The sequence below is a fragment of the Zalophus californianus genome, chromosome 10, assembly GCF_009762305.2.
Source record: "Zalophus californianus isolate mZalCal1 chromosome 10, mZalCal1.pri.v2, whole genome shotgun sequence".
In the NCBI taxonomy this organism is placed as follows: Eukaryota; Metazoa; Chordata; class Mammalia; order Carnivora; family Otariidae; genus Zalophus; species Zalophus californianus.
The window spans coordinates 57987780-58001740 of NC_045604.1; the positions used below are offsets into that span (position 1 = coordinate 57987780).

The 13961-nt window shown below is 40.3% G+C and overlaps 1 pseudogene; it reads left to right on the top strand.

The window, feature by feature from the left end:
- Positions 1–2592: 2592 nt before the first annotated feature.
- Positions 2593–13961, top strand: part of LOC113932591 — an 85781-nt pseudogene continuing 74412 nt past the window's right edge.

Here is a 13961-nt window from a genome sequence, read left to right on the forward strand (position 1 = left end):
TCAAGAAATGGGCAGAAGACATGAACAGACATTTCTCCAAAGAAGACATCCAAATGGCCAACAGGCACATGAAAAAGTGCTCAACATCGCTTGGCATCAGGAAAATCCAAATCAAAACCTCAATGAGATACCACCTCACACCCGTCAGAATGGCTAAAATTAACAAGTCAGGGAACGACAGATGTTGGCGGGGATGTGGAGAAAGGGGAACCCTCCTACACTGTTGGTGGGAATGCAAGCTGGTGCAACCACTCTGGAGAACAGTATGGAGGTTCCTCAAACAGTTGAAATTAGAGCTACCGTTCGATCCAGCAATTGCACTACTGGGTATTTACCACAAAGATACAAATGTAGGGACCCGAAGGGGTACGTGTACCCCAATGTTTATAGCAACAATGTCCACAATAGCCAAACTGTGGAAAGAGCCACGATGCCCATCGACAGATGAATGGATAAAGAAGAGGTGGTATATATACACAATGGAATATTATGCAGCCATCAAAAGGAATGAGATCTTGCCATTTGCAATGACGTGGATGGAACTGGAGGGTGTTATGCTGAGTGAAATAAGTCAATCAGAGAAAGACATGTATCACATGACCTCACTGATATGAGGAATTCTTAATCTCAGGAAACAAACTGAGTGTTACTGGAGTGGTTGGGGGTGGGAGGGATGGGGTGGCTGGTTGATAGACATTGGGGAGGGTATGTGCTACGGTGAGCGCTGTGAATTGTGCAAGACTGTTGAATCACAGATCTGTACTTCTGAAACAAATAACGCAACATATTTTAAGAAAAAAGAAAAAGAAGAAGATAACAGGAGAGGAAGAAAAGGGGAGTATGTCAGAGGGGGAGACGAACCATGAGAGATGATGGACTCTGAAAAACAAACTGAGGGTTCTAGAGGGGAGGGGGGTAGGGGGATGGGTTAGCCTGGTGATGGGTATTGAGGAGGGCACGTTCTGCATGGAGCACTGGGTGTTATGAACAAACAATTAATCATGGAACACTGCACCAAAAACTAATGATGTAATATATGGTGATTAACATAACAATAAAAAATTAAAAAAAAAAAAAGAAGACATCCAAATGGCCAACAGACACATGAAAATGTGCTCAACATTGCTCGGCATCAGGGAAATCCAAATCAAAACCTCAATGAGATACCACCTCACACCAGTCAGAATGGCCAAAATTAACAAGTCAGGAAACGACAGATGTTGGCGGGGATGCAGAGAAAGGGGAACCCTCCTACACTGTTGGTGGGAATGCAAGCTGGTGCAGCCACTCTGGAAAACAGTATGGAGGTTCCTCAAAAAGTTGAAAATAAAGCTACCATACGATCCAGCAATTGCACTACTGAGTATTTACCCCAAAGATACAAATGTAGGGATCCAAAGGGGTATGTACACCCCGATGTTTATAGCAGCAATGTCCACAATAGCCAAACTATGCAAAGAGTCAAGATGTCCATCGACAGATGAATGGATAAAGAAGTTGTAGTGTATGTATATATATATATATATATAGACACACAATGGAATATTATGCAGCCATCTAAAGGAATGAGATTTTGCAATTTGCAACAATGTGGATGGAACTGGAGGGTATTAAGCTAAGCAAAATAAGTCAATCAGAGAAAGACATGTATCATATGACCCCACTGATATGAGGAATTCTTAATCTCAAGAAACAAATTGAGGGTTGCTGGAGTGGTGGGGGGAAGGGATGGGGTGGCTGGGTGATAGACATTGGGGAGGGTATGTGCTATGGTGATTACTCTGAATTGTGTAAGACTGTTGGGAAAAAAAAAAGAAGATAGCAGGAAGGGAAGAATGAAAAGGGGTAAATCAGAGGGGGAGAGGAACCCTTAGAGACTATGGACTCTGAGAAACAAACTGAGGTTCTAGAGGGGAGGGGGGTGGGGAATGGGTTAGCCTGGTGATGGGTATTAAAGAGGGCACGTACTTCATGGAGCACTGGGTGTTATACACAAACAATGAATCGTGGAACACTACAGCAAAAACTAATGATGTAATGTGTGGTGATTAACATAATATATTAAAAAAAAGAAGAAGAAGAAGTGGAAGTTCATTGCCCTCCCCTGAAAGACAGCCTTGCCAGGTAAAGTATTCTTGTTAGGCAATGTTTTCTTTCAGCCCTTGTGTCTTAGACTTTCTTTTACGTTTATTTTCTATGGTGACCTATGAGCTTTATGAACTTAAATATTCAAATCTCTCCCCCTATTTGGGACATTCCCAGCCATGTTTTCTTTCTATATTAATAAGCATGTGATCCTTGACCAGCACAGTGGTGAGTCTGCAGTGGCTAAAGGGGCTGGTGGGGTCCTCAGTGGTGCCTCCATGTTCAGCGGCCAGAAACCACAGCAGGCAACAGTGATGGCCAGAGCTGGTGGTGTGCACAAATGTGGCTGTAGGTGCCTCTGTAGTAACAGAGGCCATCTGCACACACACGTAGTGATGGGGCCAGGGCAGGCAGCAAGGGCCAGGGCCAACGGCAGGCACATTGGTAACTGCAGGAGCCCTGGATTTGGTGTGTACTGCTGTGGCTGCTGGGTTTTGTCATGGGAGCATGGCAGTGAAAGCCATCGACAGAGGTCAGGCTGGGAGCATGCAGGTGCAGAATTGGAAAGGCTAGTTAGAGATGAGTGAAGTCATGCAGGTCAGTGACAAAAGACAAGCCCCACAAGCAGCTGTGGGGGACCCTGCTATCCACAAGTGCCTCTGGGATGAAAGCTGGCAAAATCCGCAGGGCCTGCTGTGGCTGTGCTAGTCCTTGGTTTCTTTAGAAATGAAATCTGCTGGGTTTGTCTGCAAAGCAGGTCACTGGGGACTGTGGTAGCTGCTATTGGCAGCCCCTGCTTTTTTGCTTGGACAGGCAAGGTTCTTACCCTGTGAAGAACCATTCACAGTCTCTTGAATAAACTTCCTATATTCTCTTGCTTCTGGGATTTTGTACATGCTCTTTTTTTCACTCCATCCTCTCCCTCAACTAACTCCTAACATTCTCAGAGGTTTTCCCTAAATACCCTAGACTGGGTTGGGTACCCTGGCTCTGCATTCCTGTAGCTTCTTGGGCTTATCCTTATCATAGAACTTATCATGTCATGTGGTAATGACTTTATTTTGTTTTTCTGATATATTTTACAAATGTATTTTGCTCACTGTTATATCCCCAGCACCTAGGTCAGTGCCTTTCACAAAGAGCAATCACATAATAAATGCCTATTTGTGTTTATAAATAAGTGATATAAGGCTATGTATTAGTTTTTTAGGACTATCCTAACAAATTACCACAAGTCTGGTGGCTTAAAACAACAGAAATATATTCTCTCCCAGGTATGGAGATCAGAAGTTGGAAACCAAGGTGCCAGCAGGGCCCTGCTCTCTAGTGAAAAATCCTTTCTTGTCCTTCCAGCATGTTGGAGGCTCCTGGCATCCCTTGGCTTGTGGCAGCAACATTTCATTCTCTAATTCCATCTTCATGTAAACTTCTCCCCTCTGTCTCTGTGTCTCTTCTTTTCTGTCTCTTATGAGGATACTCATCATTGGATTTAGGGTTCACCCTAATCCAGGATGAGCTCCTCTCAAGATTCTTACCTTAATTATATCTGCAAATACCTTTATTCCAAATAAGGTCACATTCTGAGGTTCTGGATGGACATAATTTTGGAGATCCTCTATTCAACTCACCATATTCTGCACTCCGGCCTCTGAATTCATGTCCATTCCCTGTGAAAAATATATTCACTCCATCCCCACATCCCCAAAGTTAAGATAACTCATGACAACATCAACTCTAAGTCCAAAGTCTTCTATAAATATTATCAGTTCAAAAGGTCCCCAGTTTCATCACCTAAATCATTTGAGTCAAGTATGATTGAGATTCCAGGACCAATGCATCCTATAGGAAAAGTCTTCTCCATCTGTGGACTTGTGAACTAGAAGACAAATTATCTACTCCCAAAATACAATAGTGGTACAGGTGTTAGGTAGGCATTCTCTCTCCAAAAGGGAGAAACTGGAAGGAATTAAGGGATCACTGGCCCCAGCAGAGTTCAAAACCCAACAAGGAAAATTCCTTAGGTCCTCAAGACTTGCAAATTGTCCTCTGTGGCTCAAAGCTTCCATCTCTGGGCACACAGCTAGCTCCATCACCTCCTGCCCCTCCACAGTAGCTCCATTGTCCACTGTGCCCCCAGCAGCTGCTCCTGTACCCTCAGTTCCTGGGCCTGCATCTCCATACTCCAAGCCATTCTTCCTGCTCCTTGAAGAGTAGCACACGTTTGCAGTCTTGTAGCTCATTTCCTATTTATTGAATTTTAGAAAGCTGACAACCTTTTTTTTTTCTTTAATTCTGTTCAGTTACTGTCCTTTCCAGTCCAACCTGGAAGTGTTCCTGTTGGCATTCCCAAAAACCTCACGGTTCTCCCATGTATGTCAAGGGGATCCATTCATTAAAGATTCTCCCTGAATAACCCCATCTCTATCCCAGAATTCTTCTGAGATGGCTAATTGGATCCAAGCCACATACCTAATCTCTTCAACAAAAGGTTGTCCAGCAATACCCTTGGGCTTCTCTTCAAAATACTTTTCCTCAACAGAGAATTTCCTAATTTTAGCATCCTTTGCAATCTGGATAGTTTGAGAACCTCTCAAATCATCAAATGCTTGTTCTTTTTTGTTTATTTTTTCTCTCAATTTCTCATTCTTCTTTCATTTGACTATAAGCAACAAGGAAAAAACAAGCTGCACCTTTCATACTTTGCTTGGAAATCTCATAAAATATCCAAGTTCATCATTTACAAGTTCTGCTTTCCAACCAACAGTGGAACGCAATCCACCCAAGTTCTCTGCCACTTGATTAAAAACGGCTGTTTTTCCTCTAGTTTCAAATAATATGTGCTTCATTTCCTTCGGAGATCTCACCAGAAACATGTTTAACTTTTGCCTTTCTACCAAAAGTCCCTTCAAGGCAGTCTGGGATTTTTCTATCATGCTTCTCAAAATTCTTCCATTACCTATCACTAATTCTGAAGCCACTTCCACATTTGTAGGATTTGTGACAGCAGCTGTCCACTGCCCAGGACAAAAAAAAAAAAAAAAAAAAAAAAAAGACAAAGCATCGTAAGGGTTCTAGAAGAGAAACAACCAATAAGATATATATATCCTGACACTGTGCTGTGGTCTACAGGCAGAATTTCTTCTAGATTTCAGGGAAATCTAAGTTTTGCTCTTAAAGTCTTCCAACTGATTAAATGAAGCCCACCAGATTATCAAAGATAATCTTTAAAATCAACTGATTGTAGATGTTAACCACATCTACAAAACACCTTCATAACACCACCTAAATTAGCGCTAAATTAAATAACTTGAAACTATAGCCAAGCCAAGCTGCCATATAAAATAGGTATGTCATTAGTGAGGCAGGAAGTAACACAGAGTATTAGTTCTCTCTGGCTCGTGTGGTCATTTATATGATAACGTAAAGATACTGACTCATGAAATGAATATGTTGGACTGCAAATTTGATAGAAAACATACTTAAAAAGAGCCACGTATGGAAACGCATACTTTATGATTTCCTTCATAAAAGAATATAGAGAACCCCACTGAATTATTACTTATTAGTTATTGTTACCGCTTTGCACTGCTTCCCCTGGCTGATGAATTAAAAGAAGTGAGGAGCACAGGGTGAAATGAGGGTTCAGCTCCCATTCTGTCCCTCAGTTACTTGAAATGGTGCCCAAGTTAAAATGTTACATCTTCTGCATTACTGCCCAGAATACTGCGGCTGAAACATTCCTTTAAATTCAAACACACCGCTAGAGAGAGCATTTCCATATGTCTCGAATTATGGTTGGAAGTACTAAATAATAATGGTACTTGTGGTTACTAGACATTATCTTAGGATATTTCCTGTGCTGCTTTATATTTTATTAAGGTGGTTTTGCCTGAGAGTTTTCCTACAAATTCTCTGATTTTCACTTGGTTATCATCAATTTAAAATATGGGCTACATATGTGTTCCTGATATAGTTAAATAAGTATTGGCAAGGACTACATAGAAAGAGATTTTGACAATGTTAAGAGAGGCCACTTGTCACACAGGGTAAAGCAGCCAACTTCCCTGACAAAATAACAAACCCCTTCTTCTGGTGAATGGTCTATAGTTCAGTGCCTGACTTTCAGCTGCATTGGCTCAGAAATTCTACCTCTTCAGTGTCCTGGAGTTGATTTAACTTAAGAAGTTGAGTTAAGCTAATGAAGCTCACAAGAAAACAATTTATAAAGCCAGAATATCAAAGTATTAATTTAAAATAAAACTACACTGAGTGAACTAGATGTGTGCATCCACCTGACTATCCCTTTCTTTGTAGAAAAGCTTCATGGTTCTCATAAAATGAGATCAAGGGAAACTGAAAGAATCAAATACTGAATGGACTTAAGGCTTTGCTAAACTAATGCTTCCATTTCTACAGCAGGGATCTACCTATCAACAAAGGCTTGCGTCTGTCTATCTAAACCCCTCTTTTCCAGAAAGAGCTTGAATAACCCATTGGCAATATCAAAATCCAGGGCTCTGCTTCTATGTTACTAAGGCAGCTGACTTTCATGTACAATCTAATTGACATATTCTTCATGTACATTAACTTTTTCAATGTGGTTACAGTCAATAGTCATATTGGCCTGTGAGCCAATCATTTTCTTGAAGATGGGCTAGTAGTCATTATAATGACCCCTTCTGAGCACATGCCCTTCATAGCCTCCTTGAATTTGGGGAGATCATATAACTAGTTCTGACCAATAAATTTCAAGTGGAAGAGTCATGTGTCACTTGTAGATTGGAACATTTAAATGCCAGTGTAAACTCTCCTGAGTTCCCTTTATCTTCCAAGATACCCAACTATACCTCCAAATAAGGTCTGCTCTAGGTCCCAAGAAGAAGAAAATATGAAACACAGGCCCTCAGAGAACTTGTGAAGAACACATATCATGAACAAGAAATAAGTCTTGATGTTTCACTATGGAGATCTTTAAGCTGTTTTTCACGGTAGTGAAATCTGGTCTATTCTAACCAGTAAACTGGCACTACATGTTTTATCTATGATAGTAGGTTATCTCTGATGACACTTTTATTTCCATTTTTCAAAGTTATTGGCAAGTACCTCACTGTTGTTTATCTCCATTAATCACCTATGATGTCATAAATAAATGAGTTCTGTTTATGAAGCAGAATACTTACCTATCCAACCACAGCTCTGTCTATATACCCTGAACTGCCACAGAAGATAAATTATTTCAAATATTTCCACCTAATCATGCTTGTTAAATAATATGAAATTTTCAAATCAAGCTTCAGCTTCATTTACTATGTTCTACTGAAAGAACTAAGAAGGGTCTGGGACTATGCCCAGTTACTATTTTATTTGTTTGTCTGTTTTGGGGTTGGAAATATTGGGAAAGTAGTTAGATTGTCCCTCCTATCTTATATGTGACATAGTTCCCTTCATCTCAAACCATTAGACTTGACCATCGACCTTGATCCTCAAACACTAGGAAAGGTGTCCCAAATCCTGATCATATCAAGATTTATCCTCCAATGAAGGAAAGCTCTGTGCATGCAGATAATTAAGAAAGGACACTTGAGAGTCTCTCTCTCCCTTCTCCTTTCCCTAATGGCACACCACCATCTTTTTCTCCTCTGTGAAAGAAAAAAAAAATGGGGAACACACTTTGGAAAGAACTTCCAGATCAGAGACTCTAATTTTGCTATAGTTGAATCAAGATATTGCTCTGACCACCCCCCCTTTTTCTTTTCAAAAAAAGTTCAGCTCTCTGGATGGACAAAAGAAGGATATGAGGCATTTTGGATAAAGCACTTAAGACCTGTGAGTACTACAGAAATGTTATTTCTCATTTTTAGGGACTGTCAACTCATAAGTCAGAAATGTAATCAAGATACACTTCAGTGTATAATTTTCAGTGTGATTGTATTTGAAGTCATAATCATATAAAGGAAATTAGCATCTCCTTGTAGCTCCTAGCTTTTCTTTGGTAAGTTCCTTTGAGGTGACTTACTTACATGCTCCAGAAATTAAGGCTATAAATAACAATCACAGCAGAAGAGAGGACTGCTGGGCATAAGGCCTTGGAAACATCACCACCAAGTCACGAAGTCCTTCATCTGTGTCTCTGGTCAGCATCCAGTGGACGTTGGCAGCAGGCAGAAGGCCCATCGCTTCTCTCATTACCATGCTGTGGCCTTTAAGAGATGAGTCAAGGGTTATTTTAACCAATTCCTAGGGATTTGTAGACTAAACACTATTCTTTCATGACTCTAATAGAAATTTAAGGGTAGAGTGGGCCAAAGATCCAGAGAACCGAATTACAAGGGAAATTAAAAATCATCCAGATGGGGCACCTGGATGGCTCAGTTTGTTAAGCCTCCAACTCTTAGTTTTGGCTCAAGATCTCAAGGTCATGAGATTGAGCCCCATATTAAGTTCTTTGCTCAGCAGGGAGTCTGTATGAGATTCTCTCTCCCTCCCCCTCCCCCCCTCTGTCCCTCCCCCCTGCCGCTGCTTGCATGTGTGCATACACATGCTCTCTCTCTCTTTCTAAAATAAATATTTTTAAAGATTTTATTTATTTATTTATTTGAGAGAGAGAGACAGCACGAGAGAGAGTGAGCACTAGTTGGTGGTGGGGGAAGGGCAGAGGGAGAGGGAGAAACACACTCCCCACTGAGCAGGGAGCCTGAGGCAGGGCTCAATCCCAGGACCCTGGGATCACCACCTGAGCCAAAGGCAGATGCTTGACTAGCTGAGCCACCCAGGCGCCCCAATAAAATGTTTTCTTTAAAAAAAATCATCCAGACTAGTCTCAGCCAGTGAGAAATCTCCACAGTATCCTTGATAAATAATGTGTTAAAGGAATTGTGCTTTCTAAGCAGCTATAATGGCTATCATTTATTGAGTTATTATAAACTAGGGAATGTGTCCTCACCAAAATCCTATGAGAGAAATAATTATAGTGCCTCCCTTTTACAAATGAAGGTGCGGAGGATTAGAAGAGCTGAAGAATTTATCTGAGATCTCAGATTACTCAAAGCCAACTCTGGCACTTTCTAAATTTCATGATTATAACCCTTACTTTACATTGCTCCTAAGAGGTAACTATTAAAAACTTTGAATTTGAAAGTGATATGATGAAGCTTTTGTTTTAAGAGATAACTTTAATAGCATAGAAAGGAGAGAGTTTATATAAAAAGCCAGAGAAAGCTCTACTGTCAAAAAGAGAGAAAACCAAACTAATGTATCATATCAAAGTCTAGGTGAGAAACCAAATGGAAAATAAAATTTGCACAAAGGCTTAAGATGAGAGTTTAACAATGGGTAAAAGGAGACCTAACTGAAACATATATAATTAATTTTTGTAATTCATATGCCTGTGTATTTTCCAGTGACCTCATTTCCTTTCCTGATGTCTTTCTTGTTCATCGTTGTAAACTCAATGTCTGGCATCAACCCAAGTGAGACAGACACAGAAAGTTGTTAGTTGACAAGTGATTCAGCGTGGCCTTTAGTTCTCTATTGTTCTTTGGTTGTTTGATTTTTGTTTTTTTTTTTTTTAACCAGCATGCTGTTCTCTTCAAGGAACTCAATATTGAAGCCTTACTCTGAGTAAATATTAACTCACTTATATTTCTAAATGATCTTTATTATATTTTAATCTTATAACTGCCAAAATTACTATGTTGAAGACAGATATTTTCTAACAACTCACCTTCAGGCTGAATTACAACAAATAAGTTAGGAACTTTGATAGAAAACAGGAGACACTGAAAATTGTTCATCCGAGCCATTGGACAGTCTCAGATTGCGCCAAGGGCCCAAGTTCTCTAAGAACTTATTTACTTTGTTGTTATCCCTCAAACAGTTGAACAAGTCAGACTCTGAAGGGTTGTTATACATCTTTCTCAAATGTATATATCAAAGGAAAATAAGCAATCATAAATAACTGATCAGAAACAAATAATAAAATTCAAGGCATATACCCTTTTGACATGAGGTCAGTATTGTCACCTCCATTTTAGGAAAGAAAATGCAGTAAGCATCACCTTCCCCCATGATACATAATGCATGCACTATGAATAGGGAGTCAGTGTGGTCAACTTTACTACCGAAGTATGGCAATGATTTTTCATGGTGTTAGCATCTACTATTTGGAAAGAAGGATTGAATAAATGCACACTCTCAAGAGAGAAGCCAGCCAAAGCTTTCGGAATCCCTATTAAGTTGTGAGTCACTTCACTCATATCTAGGTAATAATTTTGATGTTGCAGGCTGCTATGATATTTTATAAACCCAGAAAGAAGAGCAGAAAGTTATTTCTTTAGAGACACCAGGATTCAATATGTTATCTGATGCCTTTTGAGACCCATAGTGCCCTAAGAAATAAATAAAGGCCTCTCTAATTCTCTTTCTACTAAGAGGTCAAGGGTATAAAAGACTTTTTGAAACTATGTTAATTCAGCTAGGAAACATTTGACCATATCTTCATGAATTGCTTGTTCTGTTGTCCTCATGTTTTAAAGAAAATGTTTGCTTTTCCTAAATGAGTCCAAAAATAAATGGTTTATTTGACCTGTTTAACTAACTAGCAAACTTAATGAGGAAACATTAAAAAAAAAAGAAGAACATTCGAACAAGTAGTGAGAATACCTATGCAGGAATTACCCCTTCAAAGCCCTTGCCTCTTTCACATGAGTATGAAGGAAGTCACCACACAAGTACAAAGAAATCACACTCCCACATGAGCAAAGAGTCTCCACCCTCCCCACAATCCCATGGTCCCCATACTCCCATCAATCAGCTGTTGCAAGTACAATTACATTGCAACCACAACTGATTGGTTCAAGGGTAGATAACTGCCTCATACCAATGAGTCTATTTCTTGGATTTCATCATGTACTTGGGACAAAATTAACCTAGTCCCTTTCAGGTGACCAACACTGTAATGCATAAAACTAAAAACTGTCCACAGCCATATTTTCTCATCTGTAGAAAGACTGACCTGTGGTGAAAGAGGAGAAGAAAAGCTGAGGTGTGAAAAAAGCAGAGCCGTGAGCACATTTCAATCTTCAAATTCAGTTGCTCCTAAGGGTCTGACATCTTCAAGTCCTTTAATGGTTTTTTGTTGTTCAACTTTCCCTTCTGACCTGTTAGATAACCCAGCATGTTTGCAATATAGTCTTCTTTTAATTTAACAAGGTGGTTCTTCCAGCCCCCAATAATAGTTTCAATTTCTGTATCAGTAAGTACAGATTTTGTTGAAGTAACAGAGAAACTTCAAATGGCTTTGAAAAACAAAATTCTAATTTTGTTCTCATCTCTTTACTGTAAGAACCCAGGCTGATTGAACAGCCATCATCTCAAATATTGCTGGTCATGGTGGCAAAGGGAAAGATAATTTTTGAAGGTCTCACTTTGTTTAGCACTTATGGGTCAGAAATAGTCACAGACCTATCCAACCACCCAGGAGCCTGGAAGTACAGGGGGAGAACTGTAAATATTTGGGAAATATCCCATCACCACCACATCCACATCTCAATGTAATCAGCATGGAAGCTGAGATTATTTCCATCAAATATACCATGTATTGAAGAAGGAGAAATTGCTCGTGGTACCCATTTTGTTGTGGGCCACAAATGTTCAGATCCTCAGCCATCAGGTCACTTTTGCTCAATAACTCAGAACTAAGGTTTGCTAATTTAAAAAATAAGATAGTTTCAGCACCAAATGGCAGCTGCACCAGGAGCCTGGAAACCCCTGGAATGGAAGGCCAGGGGGCTTCCTCAGAGGTTTCCCTAGGGATTCTGGGCTGGGGTTGGGGAGGGATCGGGGTGAGCCTGGGTGGGGCAGAGGCTGGGAGCTCAGGGAGGCAAGGACAATGGCAAGGAGTGTATCCCTGTCACCACGCTGGACCATTTGGTCAAGGATATGAAGATCAAGTCCCTGCACGAGATCTATCTTGTCTCTCTGCCCATCAGGAAATCTGAGATCATTGACCTTTCCTGCGGGCATCCCTCAAGGATGAGGTTTTGAAGATTATGCCTGTGCAAAAGTAGACCCGTGCTGCCCAGCGGACCAGGTTCAAGATGTTTGTTGCCATCAGAGACTACAGTGGACACGTCGGTCTGAGTGTTATGTGTTCCAAGGAGGTAGCCACTGCCATCCATGGGGCTACCATCCTGACCAAGCTTTCCATCATCCTTGTACAGTGAGGCTACTGGGGGAACAAGATCAGCAAGCCCCACACTGTTCCAGGCAAGATGACCGGCCTCTATGGCTCTGTGCAGGTGCACCTTGTTGCCACCCCCAGAGGCAATGGCATTGTCCCAGACCGTGTGCCCAAGAAACTATTGATGATGTCCGGGATTGATGACTGATACACCTTGCTCCCACCAGGGGCTGCACTGTTACCCTCGGCAACTTGGTTACAGCCACTTTTGATGCCATTTCTGAGACCTACAACTATCTCCCCCTAACCTCTGGAAAGAGACTGGGTTCACCAAGTCTCCCTATCAGGGATTCACTGACTGTCTTGTAAAGACCCACACCAGGCTCCAGCTGTGGCCACCACATAGTTTTATACAAGAAAAAGAAAGTGAATCAAAGCCTGTTAAAATAAATAAAATTCAAAAAAATAAATAGTTTCAGCTGTGAGTTTTCTACTTATTTGAATGAAGCTAGTGGTAAGGTTAAATGTGAAAGGAAATTGTTTAATTAATTTTTGTGTTTTGATGCTGAAGTGTTTAACATGTAGACAACACAATTGATACTAAGGTTGAAAATTACAAAAGACACACAATAACCATTATTTTGGAATCCAGAACACAAAAAGCAACCCTCCACCCACCCAGTCAATCTACATTAGACATATAGTGTGAACAAAAAATAAAACCTTGTATTTAAAAGTGTTTTGAAGTCTTTTGTTACTTCAACAAAATCTATACTTTCTAGCTGATTCAGAAACTGAAACTATTATTGGAAGCTAGAAGAATGCTAACAGTGACAAAATATTTAATAAAAATGCTGCCAATTATAACTTGGAAGGCAAATGAGGTCCCTAATGAACTTTCACATATCAGAGAAAATGCTATAAAAAGGATGTTAGTAGGGGCGCCTGGGTGGCTCAGTCCCTTAAGCATCCAATTCTTAATTTCAGCTCAAGTCATTATCTCAGGGTCATGGGATTGAGCACGACATCAGGCTCTGTGCTGGGTGTAGTGCCTGTTTGGGATTCTCTCTCTCTCTCTCTCCTTCTGCCCCTCCACCCACAGCCTCCACGCTCTCCCCCTCCCTCCCACGCTCTCTCTCTTTTGAAAGAAAGAAAGAAAGAAAGAAAGAAAGAAAGAAAGAAAGAAAGAAAGAAAGAAAGATAGGAAGGAAGGAAGGAAGGAAGAAAGAAGAAAGAAAGAAAGAAAGAAAGAAAGAAAGAAAGAAAGAAAGAAAGAAAGAAAGAAAGAAAGAAAGAAAGAAAGAAAGAAAGAAAGAAAGAAAGAAAAAGAAAGAAAAAAGGAAAGAAAGAAGAAAGAAAGAAAGAAAGAAAGAAAGAAAGAAAGAAAGAAAGAAAGAAAGAAAGAAAGAAAGAAAGAAAGAAAGAAAGGTAGTAACATGTGTTTGTTTAGCTGGCTGAACTTGACAGGGCACAAGAAAAAGATAAGCCCAGAGAAAAAAATAGAGAATATCCAGGAATTTGGGTATGAGTAGGGGTAGAAAAGGCTATATTTTATTATGTTAAGCAGTAAAGGATAAAACTGTGAGGACCTTTGAACCAACTAAAATTCAGCCTTGAGTAAAGGATGGAATCAAGGGCGTGACCATAACACCCATTTGTCAAACCTCTGAATGAAATAAGGCATCTCAGAGCAGAG